Raw genomic sequence first — 15,196 nt, 5'->3', positions numbered from 1 at the left:
TAAATCACAGCTGAGCATTTAGTACAAATTGAATCCAAAGCAATTGCTAGACCTTTTCTCGGACTGGCACTCTCACAAATTTTCACACTCTGTGACTCACCACTCTGTCCACAATGTGCAAATTTAAAATATACATATGATAATATTCTCAAATTTATAATAATGTTACTGCACCCCTTGTCACTTACAGTAAATTCATTGTAACTCTGCTGAAATAGTGAGAGCTTCTTTCTTGATGCACTTGTTGAAAAATTACAATTAGAAACATCGTTGTCAGGCGACATACCTCTTGTACAGAAAGCTTTCTAAACTTGTTTCCTCTAAATTGTCATTTCTTGACCATGTCTTTACGTTTCATCATCTTCAAAAACACAACAAAACACACGTAAACAAGCACTGCAAACGTAAGTATAACAACTACTCGCCATCATATTTGAACTAAACTAACCGCGTGTTTGAAAGCGTGTTGTTTACACACAGCATAAACAAAAGAATACCGACTGTTGCATTCCAAGAATAGCCAACACACTCGGGAGTAAAAATCCGTAACATGCAATAAGGGGATATAAAGATCTGAAATATGTACAGGAAAGTGAGTGATAGAAAAGTGGTAGGGCACATAAACACAAGTGGTAAGAAAATGCTCTTTAATTGCTCGAAAAAAAAATTGTTCAGCAAAATCCTTTTCACAGTACTTAAATAAAACCTTAACATAAAGAAATATGATGAAAACCGAAAATCGATTTTTTCCGACCTGAACCACGGTGTGGTCCCCTAAGAGCGCAGACAAGCGAGTTATCAGGAGCTCGCTGCGCTGCTCCCCCTACGCGGCCCGGGAGTCCATGGACTCCCGTCATGTGGTCTCCACTGACGAGCTGTGCGTCCACTTCACAGAGCGCTGCTCACAATTCGTGCATTCCGGACCGATCGCTGCGGCTGCTGTGTTCTTGCAAACTTGCAAACTTTGCCGCTGCGGACGGATACAGCGCATGCGACTGAACAAAGACTGCTATGGCCGTGGTCAGCAGAGCGTGCATGGACGCGATATGAAGAGACGGCTCGAAAGGTGGCCGGACAATGTTTATGTGACCTGTCTCAGTGGAACACGAGGCGAACTTTGCCATCAGTGAAGACGAGAGGGGAACAACGGAAGCCTTACAGCCTCCAACTGCAGAGTGTAGAATGCTGTGCGATGAACAGTTTTGGAGACCGAAAGTTAGCCTTCTGGAGATGTTCACTCCGGAATATCATCACGACTTTCCAGATTAGTTTTCCTAGCTTTTTGAAGACATTCCCAGCATAATATTCAACACCTTAGGGTGTGATGTTTTACCACTTAAGTTAACTATGTGGTGGCACTGCGCGTCCTATACAACGAAGACAGATCACGGAATATCATTGGTACTCTGAAAATTGATAGACAAAATGTCTGCCATTCATGTCTCCTTTCTCCCGCCGGTAACTTAAATCAATTGATATGATATTAAACTGCCTCTGTTATTCTGAACTACTATGCCACGATATTTTGGACTTGAAAGCATGTCCAAAGAAACCTTACATCGTAATTCAGAATAACATAGGTACTCCAAGATCGTTTTAATCCGCCGACAACGGGGAAGCGGGTTGCAACTAAAGTGTCTCGCCTGTACAGGATTATACATAATGAATGTATGGGTATAGGTTTTAGTAGCATTGTTGACGATGTATGCAGTTTGGATCTGGCCGGGGATCATGCACAGATTGCCAAATGGTAATACGGCCGCTCACGATAATCTGTAAATCCGGGTTCGAGTCCCACTTCGGCACCAATTTTCATTGTCGTTCCATTCCACAGTCGATGGTTGTCGATATTCGCCATTGCGAATACATTTAGTGAACTCTAAGTCCTCGGTTGTAAACATGATAAGGGACAGCTGATAGGAAGGAAGTTTTAGAATGTAATAATGGTAGGGGGGCTACGTCAAATGCTTTATTAATATTACTCGATAGTTACACGATAAACAGAAAAGCTGCACTTTCATCCATAATCTGAAGTTCAAACCAATTGCAGCCTTGTCAGTGGTAAGTGATAAAAACATGGCTGCCACTGAACTAGCGTGTGTGCTGCTCGGACCAGGAAAATGTTTTTCAGGGACCATTTGTCCAAATCCGAGGGTGATGTGCACAACTATGACTCAGATAAAGATTTTGTATGTGTTCTTGAACGCAAATGGCCTCAAAAGTTGTTGTTAATGAGGCAAATGTTAAACAAGTAGGCAATGTTAAGTTGTGTTCCTTAACATTGTGGATGTATGTGACGGTGTGATGACGAATATGTCAAACCTCATCATTTACATCGTTTACGTCCTGTAGTAAGACGACAATATAAATATTACTGTTTGAATCATAATTTAATTGTTTAAGTTTTTATACTTTTTATTATTGCAAAGTCTGATAATGAAAATATTAGTATCATAAACTGAAACAATTCGCATTTTTGGGAGATTTCATAGTAATGTTTCGTTCACTCAACCAAGACGTAAACAGAGGAAGTCGGTGCTTGATCATTTTAGTTGCACTTAGTTGCAAGTATACAATTCTAACCCCCTGTTGATTCATTTTCAAGAATAACATTTTGTAAAGATTTTACTATTTTAAAACAGGTCGTAACTGTAGAAATATTTCAAACGATGATTTATCTGTTTAAATAAATGGATGTATTTTAACATCTGATTTGTGAGCTACTATTCAACCTTTACTGTGCAGTTTCTCTAAAAAACCAACTTCTCCCTTATTGCTGCGGTCTTCTTCCTTTCCTCCTAGGCCTGTTTCCTTCAGTACACCTCGGTCTACCGTGAGAGTGTCACGCTCTCTCTTCCTTTGAAGACCAGCCGATAATTTCTTACGATTTTCACATTCTTTCGTTCACCCATCCTCTATATGTGTTTGATCCATTCGTGCTTCCTCTTTATGTACCCACTCATTAATGGAATCCACATTACGTCACTTTCTAATGCATACACTTATCTATCTCGCCTGTAATCCTTCACAAAATTTTCATTTCCGTGATTTACAAAAGTCTTATGTTTCCGGTCTTGTTTCAGCTGTGTACGTGTTTTCCCAAATGGTATCATTCAAACAACCTGTCTCATTATTTGGTTTTGCTACTTGTTCTCTGACTCCACTTTCGATATTTCCACTGTTTGGATTTAAATACCCGTATATTTGAATGCCATTATCTGTTGAATGATTTTCCCATCCACTTCCAGTTTGCATCTAATTGGTTCCACATATTCGACCATACATTTTGTTTTTGAGTAGATATATAACACTATATAGGTTTTGGCTGCCATGTTGAATAAATGTTAATTAGTACATGTAGAAGATTTTGCACTGTCTACCAGCAGAAGTCCATCAGAATAACAAAAGATTTTTTTTTCTTCGTGCAGCATTCTTTTACAACCATCATCCAATAGCTTCTTTGTCGCTTCGCCCATGACTGTATTAAAAAGTAGCGAGCTCAGGATGTCACCTTGTCTAATACCATTATTAACTGCTATGCAGTTAGTTGACTTGGAGCAATATATGCCAGGATATAGTTCTTGGAATATATGTCCGCAACTCCGTTTAGTAAGTTTTAATTAATCATCCAATTGTAGAGCAAGTTTACCACATCTCTTAAGTGAAGTCAGTCGAAAGCTTTCTGTAATCCTATAAAACAAAGATAAGTTCATCTGTTCTATTCAATGGACTTCTCTACGACCTGCCTAAGAACGAATATTGCATCTGTGCATGACCTACCTGATCTGAAACCATACTGATCATCTGCAAGAGTTGTAATGCGTTTTATTTTATATCCTATTATTTTTGTTGTAGGCTTAACAACTGAACTGAATACATTCATCCCTCTATAGTTGTTACGGCTTTTCATAAGTCATTTTTTGTATATGAGAACTGTAATATTAATTTTCTATTGGTTTGCAATTTTATTACCAGTTATAACATTGATAACAAACTTGGCTAAATGTTCAGTTAGTGCACATCCTCCATACTTCAACAATTCATTGTGGAGCCTATCTTTCCTGGAGACTTCCAAATTTTTTAACAGACTAACAGCTTCTTCTACCTGTGCATATGAAATGGTTACACCACCATTTACTTGTATACTGATCCCAGACCTGACTTCGTTTTCTTGTGATTTTTTTACCATTATATAACCCTGTTAGATATTTAAACCATGATTCCTCATTTATGCTGTTCAATTTCAAAATTTCTTTCAATTCTTTCCTCTTATGCCGTCTCATTCTCAGATTCTGTTTCCGGAACCCGAAGAAGTCATGCTCTAAGTTTTTAGAAAAGATTTCTCAGTGTTCCTGTTTAAAGCGATTCACTAGTGATTTTGTCTCATTACGAGTTCTTCTGTAATCTTCCTCAGACTGTTGTGTTTTATATTTCAAATAGGCACATCTCTTTCTTTTACGCGTTTTCTTAACATCTTCGTGAAAACGTGGTCATCTCTTTTCTCTCCTCTCTTCCTTCATAACCCGAGTACCTATTTCTTCTTGAGCTGCTGCTTCAGCAGCTTCTCTGATTTTCTCCCAAGCCTGATCTACGTCATCCTCTTTTATGATCTCTGCTAACTGTTTCTGATATAAAATTTTTGTTGATTCTCTATATTCAACTTCTCTTCTTTCAAGGCTACTTCGTTACAAGCCTCGTTCCTTCCTACCTGCGATCGGGTTTTTGCCATTAGTTGGCTATGATCACTCCCTATATTGGCAGAGTTTTAAGTCGTGAAATGTAGGAATGATTGAGAATAAGTGTTCGAACATGTAGCACTGTACTATATTGTAGATTTATGACCCTTAAAGTTCTGTTAAGTATATTTTTATTGCTACTCGTGGTCATAAAAAGTATTATTTATTCTCAGTTAATTGTTTGAGGATACGTTGATCATATTCTCACCATTACCATATAAAAATTCTTTATTAAATTTTTTTAGCTCCAGGGATGACATTATTTCCAGTAAGAGCGTTAAAATTCCCTTTTATTGTTGAAAGTCTGTTGGAAAGTATCAGACTGATAACTTCTCGTAACTGCTCATAGAAAGCCTCTCTTCCTGTTCTAGGTTTACAATCCTCTGGGCTGTACACGGATATAATGTTCCCGACGAACCAGTTGCGGCTTTAGTAAAACTATTCTCTCAGTGATATACCGGCACTCTGCGATAAAATCTTTGTGTTTCTTGAGAATAAGCATTTCCTGCTTCAGCCCTTGTCTCCTTCTCAACCTCGCTATAAATGGTTATATTTCTTCTGCCTTTTGGCAATCTTTTTTGTGTCGTGCACACTACATGTTGAAATTTCATGATGTTTCAGTTCTTCTATTAGGTCTTGGTCTTTGTTTTTGGAAGATTTTATGTTCTATGCTCCAGTTACCAAAATATTCTTTTTTCATCCCTTAGTCGAAGTCTTTGATTGTAGGAAATCCCCTGCTGTGCTACGACTTGTAAAAGTATCAATTAAATTCGTCTCTTATTTGAAACTAAAAGGAAACAGCCACTGCTAGGAAATTAAATAGGACTTCTTCTTTGAAATATCTTGCAGAACGATCGGTTCACTTGTTGTTCGTAACGGTTGTACAAATGTTCCTCTTAGTTTCTGTAATGATTCCACTCAAAATAGTTCCCACTTTTAGATAACGTACTAAAAGCAGATTACGATTACTTGTGGAAGTGAAACACTTATGCTCGCCCAACTGACTCTTCCCTTGTGGCCTCATAGTTAAGGCAACCAATGATTTTATTACAAAATGTATGTGTTGATGCTAATCAATATTAATTAAAGTCTAAGGCTCTGGATGATGATGATGATGATGATGATGATGATGAGTGTCAACCATTGCTAACTGAAAGGCGAAAATAGATTTAACTTATAGGCATTCTTGTCAAAACAATGAGAATATTACGCATACTTCTACAATTTTATTATTTTCTTGACTAATAAACGATTTGAAATAATACCTCCATTAATTTATCACTAAAGATATTACTATCAATTTTTGTAGCTCCGAAGACACTCGTGTCGCATCTGTGGTATGAAGCTACAGTCGACAAATATTTAGGAACGATCCCAAACTCGTATAGGAAAAATTGATGAGAAGAAAAAAAAATGAATTCGAGAAGGTACACCAAAGGAACACTGTGTCGGGAAAGGTATGGAGTAGAACAAAACTTGAAAACAGTTAAGATAATGTCTATATTTTCTTTCCTCTCAACGTGAAGTGTTTGTATTGGTATATGTCGTCGTAGGGTAACATCGATGATCTCTGTGGTAAGTTCCTATGGGACCAAACTGCTGAGGTCATCGGTCCCTAGATTTACACACTACTTCATCTAACTTGAACTAACTTACGCTTACGACACCACATACACCCATGCCCGAGGGAGAACTCGAACCTCTGACGGGGGGAGCCGCGCTAAACGTGGCAAGGCGCCTCATTACACGCGGCTACCCCGCTCGGTGGTAACATCAATATCAACTATCAAAATCACAGAAATAACCTGATGAATGTCGTTTTTAAAATATGGTTGAGTGATATCAACTTGCTCATAAGATTCTGTAACGCACTAAAAATATAAAGTGGTAGGTATAGAAAAGTTAATCTACAGATGAAAACATGGGCACTCTGTTATATCCTGCCAATAAAAACTGTGATGCATCTCCCATTGGGTAGAGGGGCTGGAGTACTCCTCCACCGTGTAGCCTCTTAGACCTGTAGTTGAGGAGAACCAAGGCAGATGTGGTCAGTGGATGACAGCACCTCTACCACACAAATTTCACTGCAGGCTTCTTCCGGAGGGCCGCTGTAGATGTTGGTCCCAAGGGCCAAACTCATGGCAGTTCTTCCCTCCAAGTGACACAACACAAGCCAGTTCATTGATTTATGTCCATCAGAGCTCGTGGATTGCGCAGAAACACTTCACATGACTGAGAAAAATGCATAAATTCTTCCCGAGCAGAATTTTCTTTACAAGTGTCCTTTAGCTTTGGAAAAAGAGGATGATACAGAACAGCAACATAATTTGTCACTGTTCAGTACGATTTGTGAGATGAACAATCCTAGGTGCTCAAACAGAGTTCCCCACGGGAAACTGCTTCGGAAGATCTACCTCATGATGAACATTGACTAGTACGCTCGTAAGAGCCACTTCTCTGTCAGGCCTGGCGTCAGACACTTCGACGTAACCTGAGAGGTCGAGCACGAATGCCACGAGGAACCTCTGCAGCTGCTGTCATGATGTTGATCAGACTATGGTCCACGTAAAGATCCACATCGTTAACATCCCGCAAATACCACCTGTTAGTCATTAAGCACTTACGTTCTCCAGTAACAGCTCACTTTTTCATTGTGTCGCTTGCTCAGGGAAATAACTAAAATCCATAAAACGTGACCGTTGCAGTTACCATTAAAACACAGGGCGTTATTTTGTCTGCTCTCTTCAATTATAATGTATAATACAAAACTATTAATTATTTGATAATTGTATTTTGTAAAGTGTAATTGAAATAAACTTGTTGTAGACCAGAGCGAAAGTTTGTTTGACGATAAAAATAATACCATTGAGCTGCCCCAGTTCACATTCCTCGAATTGATACAGAAAATTATATTAATCATTATAAATTACGAATGCCATTCTGATGTGCAGTTATTCCATAGTTAATAATCAAATTTAAAATCAGTTAATTTCAAATGCAAGGCCATAACTAATCGCTTACTACAAAAACGTTAGTCATTCCACCTATTAATGTCATAAATTTGCAAAAATATGAAACTCATATTGCACCCTGAAGTAATTATGTGCTATAGCGCTTGTAAGAAATAAATGGTTACACGTGTGCCGCGTGGGAATAGCCGAGCGGTCTGGGGCGCTGCAGTCATGGACGGTGCGGCTGCTCCCGGCGGAGGTTCGAGTCCTCCCGCGGGCATGGATGTGTGTGTTTGTCCTCAGGATAATTTAGGTAAAGTAGTGTGTAACCTTAGGGACTGATGACCTTAGCTGTTAAATCCCATAAGATTTGACACACATTTTAAAAGATTTTGGTTAGACGTGTGATACCATTTAGACGCATTTATCGGAGAACATAGATTTCACTAAAGCACCACATTTCAGTAGTTTACGCTTCAAATACGTGATTTAATTATCCATTTATCTGGGAATACTGCTCTGAGCAACATACAAATAAGGGTAATTTAGAGAAGTTAATACCTTCTAAAACCCTTTCTTTGACATTGACGCAAATACGTAACATTCGCTCTCTATGTGCGCACATATTTAAGTATCCATAGCCGCCAAAATTGTCAGCAAAACCATCCATGGCTGTCTGAGTAGGTACTACCACGTATCTGTCATCGTACTTCTTTTTTACTCTGTGCATCATCTGAGCCACTATAATCCTTGCATTTCGTTAGAAGCAAAAAGTCTAAAGGTGAGTTGTAGTGCTAAATATCTATGTATCTACAGTCCTGAGTATATAAAATTGTTCGGAAAAATAATGTTGCTTATATGCAACATTATCAACCCAAGGTTAGTTTTCACTGGAGGAAATGGACGATCTCTGCCGGCCGCGGTGGTCTAGCGGTTCTCGCGCTGCAGTGCGAAACCGCGGGACTGCTACGGTCGCAGGTTCGAATCCTGCCTCGGGCGTGGGTGTGTGTGATGTCCTTAGGTTAGTTAAGTTTAAGTAGTTCTAAGTTCTAGGGGACTTATTACCTAAGCTGTTGAGTCCCATAGTGCTCAGAGCCATTTGAACCATTTTTGGACGATCCCTATTTGGCACGAGTAAACAACGGTTTACTCCAATGTTTCCTATTGATTTGATGGTCCTCATGAAAAAGACTGTGCCTGAAACTGTGGCGGGTAACAGCGAATATGATCCCGGCTACAGGGAGCCTATTTTCCCAAGGAAATGTGGTATGGTGATATAATCATCAGATTCTGAATCAAGAACTGACACTTGATTTTGAAGAAATTAATCGTGCAGCATTCGATACTTTACTCATTACATACAGTAATGGAAAAATTAACATACAGTAGACCAATCCATCCAAAGTGTAGAAGCAGATAACGGAAGAAATTTCTTCAGTCTTATCAACAGATTCCCTTATTAGACGGAGTCAACGAGGCAGTGTATCAGCACTTCTAGTACTTTTTGACTCTACTATTAATACGGATAGTAACGAATTTGAGCAGTATTGTTTTTTGTATTACGATGAGAAAAGGGACTAGAATACTGCTTTGCATTAGTATGTGTATGGACCTGAAAGTAGTAGTGTTGCTTACAAGCAACGTTTGTTACTTTACAGACGTGAAAAATAAAATTAGAAAAATAATGTAACATAGTTCACGTGAATCTACATAAGGAAAATAACTAGATAAATAATTTTACTTGTAGATGCTTTTGGATTTTGCCTATTTAAATGTTAATGTGCTCCTGCGACTTCGTGGGCGCGGGCTTGTGTGTGTGTGTTTCTGTGTGTGTGTGTGTGTGTGTGTGTGTGTGTGTTAGCGATCTGCTTTCAGACTCATGGAAGATTTCTCTTAATAGTGTTAAACACTTCTTTCATGCAACACTTTGATAAATTTATAGGTTTCGTGTTGTGTTAGAATCTCACACAGGTCTGTTTCAATGGTTGTCATTAAATCAGTTGAAATATTTGCGCCAAATATTTGTTGGTCTATCACTGAAAGAAGCTGTGCACTGAACTAGCATTAAGGAGGAGTAGGGTTCACATCTGTGAACGGCAATTCCGATATACGTTTTCCATGGTTTCTCTAAATGAATTAAGCCTAATTCTGAGACTATCACGCTAGAAACGATTGAGTCAGTTTCCTTTCGTATATCTGTCCGATCCAATCACTGACACCGGTTGTAACAATTTCGGTGTCAGTGAGACATTATCTCTAATCTCCCGTCCTTTCGTTCCCTTGAGAGTCTCCTTTAAAATATCACGTTGAAGTCGGCTGTTAGAGTGCCTGCTGATGACAATCTTCATAACATATAGACCAGACAGCCGTTATAATTAGAGGTCTTGTTCTTCGATATAAAATAGTGTCACTAATGGTGTCAAACCGACCATTAGCCATAACCGACAGTTTTACGCTCTATATGTATATATGCTCACAATTGGCTAAGTGGATTGGAATGTCCGCACGATAATGATAAAAACGAAGTCTAATTTTATATGTTTTGGTACACTGCTGCGTTATTTATTGATAATGAATTAATTATTATTGTTTAATAATTAATTTCCTTTGGGCTATTTCAATAATTAATGAACTGAGAATTTACTTTGGCATGCACTGTAGTTGCTGGTGCGTACACATGCGCAATCCAGCATGCATTATCGTTTAACAGTTTCCAGTAGTAACTGATTCGTTAAGTATCTCTGCAAATGTCCAAGCCCATTAGGAATCCTGGGAAGGATTGAAGAAGTTTAAAGCCTTCAGAGTATAGTAAAAGTAAAATTTAATGCTGTATTTCAGGAAACGAACCTTTTTATATCTCTACTGCTTTGTATGAAAGCTTATCCCGAGATTGTTGAAATTTATGTTAGAAAATGTTTATTGCGTATTTGGTTCCAATGCCTTAACAGCGTAAAGAGTATTGGTCTTTATTATTAAGTTTAATGAGTCATGAAACACTACTTGCTTTACGGTGTGCTCATATCTCTAGTTTTATGAGACTAACGAATGAACACACTTTACTATTGGCACACAGGGTGAGTAGTAAGAAAGACTACAAACTTCAGGATGTGATACCTCACAGAAAAAGGAATGAAAATGGTCATGTCCGTGAATCCATGAATGGGCGTTGACACTGCCGTGAAGCAGTAGGTAGTGGTATAATATCACGTGTTACATGTTGTTAATTTATTATTTGCGTAGCTTATTTTGCTAAAGTAAAAGACATTGATGAACAACACGTTTCTCTTCGTTGCAGATTTCAACGAAGCTGAAGCAAAATGGCCAGTCGTTAAGCACAGAAGGATGACTAGATGGTTTGCCACTATGGTCAGGTCGAGAGACTTCAATGATGTTAAAAACAAATATTGTACAATCAATATACATTACAATCGTTACTTATGAGTATAATGATTGACTGATTAATTGGGAGGGGTTATGGGACCAAACAGCGAGGTCATGAGTCCCACGATTACAGGAAAAAGAGGATCTGCTAAAAGTGGACGGATCCAATCAGGGAAGTCAAATTATAAAATAGTGCACATTAAACACACACAGTAAAGGAATAAAAGGTGAGACCAAATTTAAAAACTAGAGGAAAGGGAGGCAGTCATTGGGTCCCAACCACAATCAACCGGCCCCTGCTCTAATACTGAAGGAGATCCTTATATCTGGAAATAAAAACCACTTTCAAGGAGGAAACCGAGGACCAGTTCAGCCATCCAGGGATCGTCTGATAATATTAAATTTAAGGAAACAAAAAGACAATGCTCAACACGTAGGGCCGAAATAAGGGGGCATTCCACCAATGTGTGAGATATCGTCGGTCAGGTTCCACAACCACTTTATGCACTGGGTCATTACATAGGAGGAAACAATTCATGTGCCGGGTGTGACCAATGCATAATCAGCATAAAACAGTGGACTCATTTCGAGCGGTGCTGAAAGGAGTACGCCAAACTGCAGTAGACGTCTTGATAGTGCGGAGTTTATTACTATGAGGAGTAGCACTCCAGATGGCAATCGACTGTTAGGCAAAGACAGATTTGCGTAGATACTCATAACCGCAGAAATCAAGAAATGAAATTGATGAGGGGGGGGGTTGTTAGGACTGAGAAATCCCTCATTGGCGTAGAGTACAGGGTACACAGGATCGTCAGGGAATTGGCGAATGGTGATGGCATAAGAAACAAACTATGTCAGATGTGTAGATGGGGAATCATCGCTTCTGTGAGGAGACTACCAACAGGACTAGTGCGAAAGGCACCAATAGCCAGACGCACCCCACAATGAGGGACATTATCAAGGAGTTTCAAAGTGGAAGGAGCTGTTGAGCCATTAACCTGACTACCGTAATCTAGGCTGGACCAGAGGACGGTAACGATGGAGGATAGTGGAAGAGTCTGCACCCAAAGATATGTGGGCCAGGAGTCTGAGAGCATTAAGCTTCCACATACATGTAGTCTTTAGGTGGCGAAAGTTGGGTAGCTATGTCACCTTGTTCTCAAAAATAAGGCCCAAGAAACGCGACTGTGCTACAGCAACGATGAGCTGATTGCCTAAATAAAGTTCTGCATCGCGGTGTACTGTGGCTCGATGACAAAAATACATAACCTGCGTGTTTGAGAGAGATAACTGGAAGCCATGGGCGGTGGCCCACGCACAAGACAGTCGGATGGCGCCTTGGAGCTGGCGCTCAGCTAACGCTACCGAGTGGATGCTGCGCCAGATGCAAAAATCATCGACGTGCAATGCCGGGGTAACCAGATGCCCAAAGAGATCGCAAGTCCATTCATGGCAATGAGGAAGAGTGTCACTCTCAGCACAGAACCCAGAAAGTCACAATTCTCCTGAATCTGAGAGGCGCTGAATGAAGTGCCAACTCGAACCTGGAAGAAGCGGTACCATAAAAGCTCGTGGATAAAAATCGGAAGGGGACCATGGAAGCCCCACTCCTGGAGGGTAACTAAAATGTGATAGTGCCAAGTAATATCATACACCTTATGTAGGTCAAAGAAGACCACGAATAAGGTAAAGAGCCTTAGCACGGAGACGCTTAAAAGTGAGGAGGTTGATCTGTGAGGGGTGTCGCTTAAATCACTGCAACCTGGGCAGCGAGTGCGACATCCTTAGTCCACCACGGTACCAACCGAGGACCTGTGGACAGGAGGACAGCAGTGCCAGCACCATGAAGAATAGTGGTAGAGATGCCTTGCACGACTACATCAACGGAATTCGAGAGGGGGGGGGGTTGTCAAAGTAGAAAGCAGACGTACATAATGCCAACTGGCCCTGCAGAGTGCCCAAAGTGGGGGCCTGTCTGCCTGGCGGCAGCAGAGGAACGATAGAATCACCGGAAAGTGGTCACTAAGGTCATCATGGAATGACAAATGTAGGGAAGCCACGAGGGCAGCAGATCGATAGCAGAGAAGGTTCAATGAGAGAAGCACTGAAGTGGGTAGGGGAACCATCATTGAGGAGATACAAATCCACGTCCGTGATGTTGGTTTCTTAGGATACACCTGCCCATTGAAGTGACACTCCCCGCAGTGGATAGTGGGAATTAAATTACCCAAGGAGCAAAAATGGGGCTGGGAATTGCTGGATTAAGGTAGCCTGTGCAAGGCAAGCAAGTGGCCTACCTAGAGGGACGTAGACATTGCAAATGGTGATTGCCAGAGTCGTTTTCACACGAACCGTTATTGCTTCCATGGGGAATCCAGTCACTAAAGACATCGCAGCAAGCCAAAGTGCAGACCCAACAAGATGCCACCTCAGGGCCAGCACGATTCTGATAGGACGCCTGGTAATCACGAACAGTTAAGAGTGGTCATCACGGAAATGTGTTTCTTGATGAACGAGACAGGATGTAGAGTAAGAGGAGGCAAACCGTGGCATTTCCAGTAGGTGACGATAGTATCCATTGCAGTTCCACTGGACGATCATGTGGCGTGAGTCCAAGGCAGGCATGAAGAAGCCTAGGAGGAGGTCAGGTCACTTGATCGGTAGTTGTCACTGACAACGATGGGGTGACATCCATATATAAGATGCCAGGTCATAAGGGAAATGATGGCATCTCCAGAGGCACTTGGAGCCGTTATCTTTGGATATCTGTTTCTTCTTTTTCTGAGGCGGACGAAGGCAGAGCCTAGGTGGACTACAGGCTTCTGCAAGATCGGGAAGAGAGAGAGAGAGTGGGAGACCGTGGGGCGCACAGACGGTATGCCTTGTGGCCGAGTGGTGGCAACAGTCCTCTAGCCTGAAAGACGCCAGGGAGAAGGGTCCCAGAATGAAGCCTGATCACCGGCAGATGGCGAAGAAGGGGGGCACTTCTTCGGCTCTGGAGGATGCTCCCTGACTGGAGATCGTGGGAAATGCAAATGAGCCGTGCTGCGGCTCGCATAGATGCTGTTCGTAGGTTTCCGCCCTCTGTTGGAGGCCAGACAGTATCGTTCAGTAGGCATGGTTGAGGTTGTTTGTCTTCTTCTCGTATTGGCTGGCGCCACTCGGTTTTGCAAGCGTTGCCTGTCCGCTAGTGGCAGCAGCGGCGGCTATCGATATGTAGTAACTGTTGCTCTATCTTTGGGGCGACGTTGTGTTTTTTCCGGGTGTGAGTGGGCCAGTTCGATTGGGGAGGCAGGAGGAGCCAGGTCCGCGCAGTGCCTGAAGACGCCGGGACCACTTGGGGCATGCATGCACTGCCGGATGGAATGGCTGTGGTCACGAGGGTGTACGACCTCGTCGTAAACCGGATCCAGCAAGCTTTAAGATGAGTGCAGTTAGAGAAGCCTCCGCCATTGTGATATCTCGTGATTCTCCAGCGACTTTCGTTCGTGCTGCTGCTCTTACTGTCGCCGAGGCGAAGATCAGAGAGTGGAGTGCTTGGGGAAAGCGGATCTAATTATCTTTCCTCGCCTTCTTATTACTATTTACTGCAATCAACTTGTTACAATTTGTTAGCGAAATCTGGTAATTAAGGATTGTGGATGGGACTCGAATCAATTACTTTTGGTTCTCTTTGAAATTTCAAAAAATAATAACGGCTGAAGGCCTTTAATGCCCAAAATATCGTTTATTAAAAAAAATTAACAAACATACATAAAATACAGACAAAAAGTAATTTTTAAGACAACCCAATGTGGTAGCAATCAGAATTTTAAGGCAAGTAACCACAATCACGACTGAGGGCCTTTAATGCCAAAATGGCAATCATAAAAATTTAACAAATCGAATCGCACAGCAAAAGTTAATTTAAAAAAAAAACAGATAACCGAACAGGTGAGACAAATCATGGTAACTTAATAATACCATAATAAAATAAAACAACAACGGCCAGTGCCAGACGGTGCTCCATGAATCGACCTCTGAGTAAGTCACACCAAAAACACTTTCGTGAGCGAAGAGAAAGGCAGCCAAGAGTGGCATTCAGTTCACAAGATGGCAACTCGGACTAGTGGCAATCCAACGAGCGAC

This window comes from Schistocerca cancellata, chromosome 9 (assembly GCF_023864275.1).
Source record: "Schistocerca cancellata isolate TAMUIC-IGC-003103 chromosome 9, iqSchCanc2.1, whole genome shotgun sequence".
NCBI classification, from domain to species: domain Eukaryota; kingdom Metazoa; phylum Arthropoda; class Insecta; order Orthoptera; family Acrididae; genus Schistocerca; species Schistocerca cancellata.
This window is presented reverse-complemented; position numbering follows the sequence as displayed.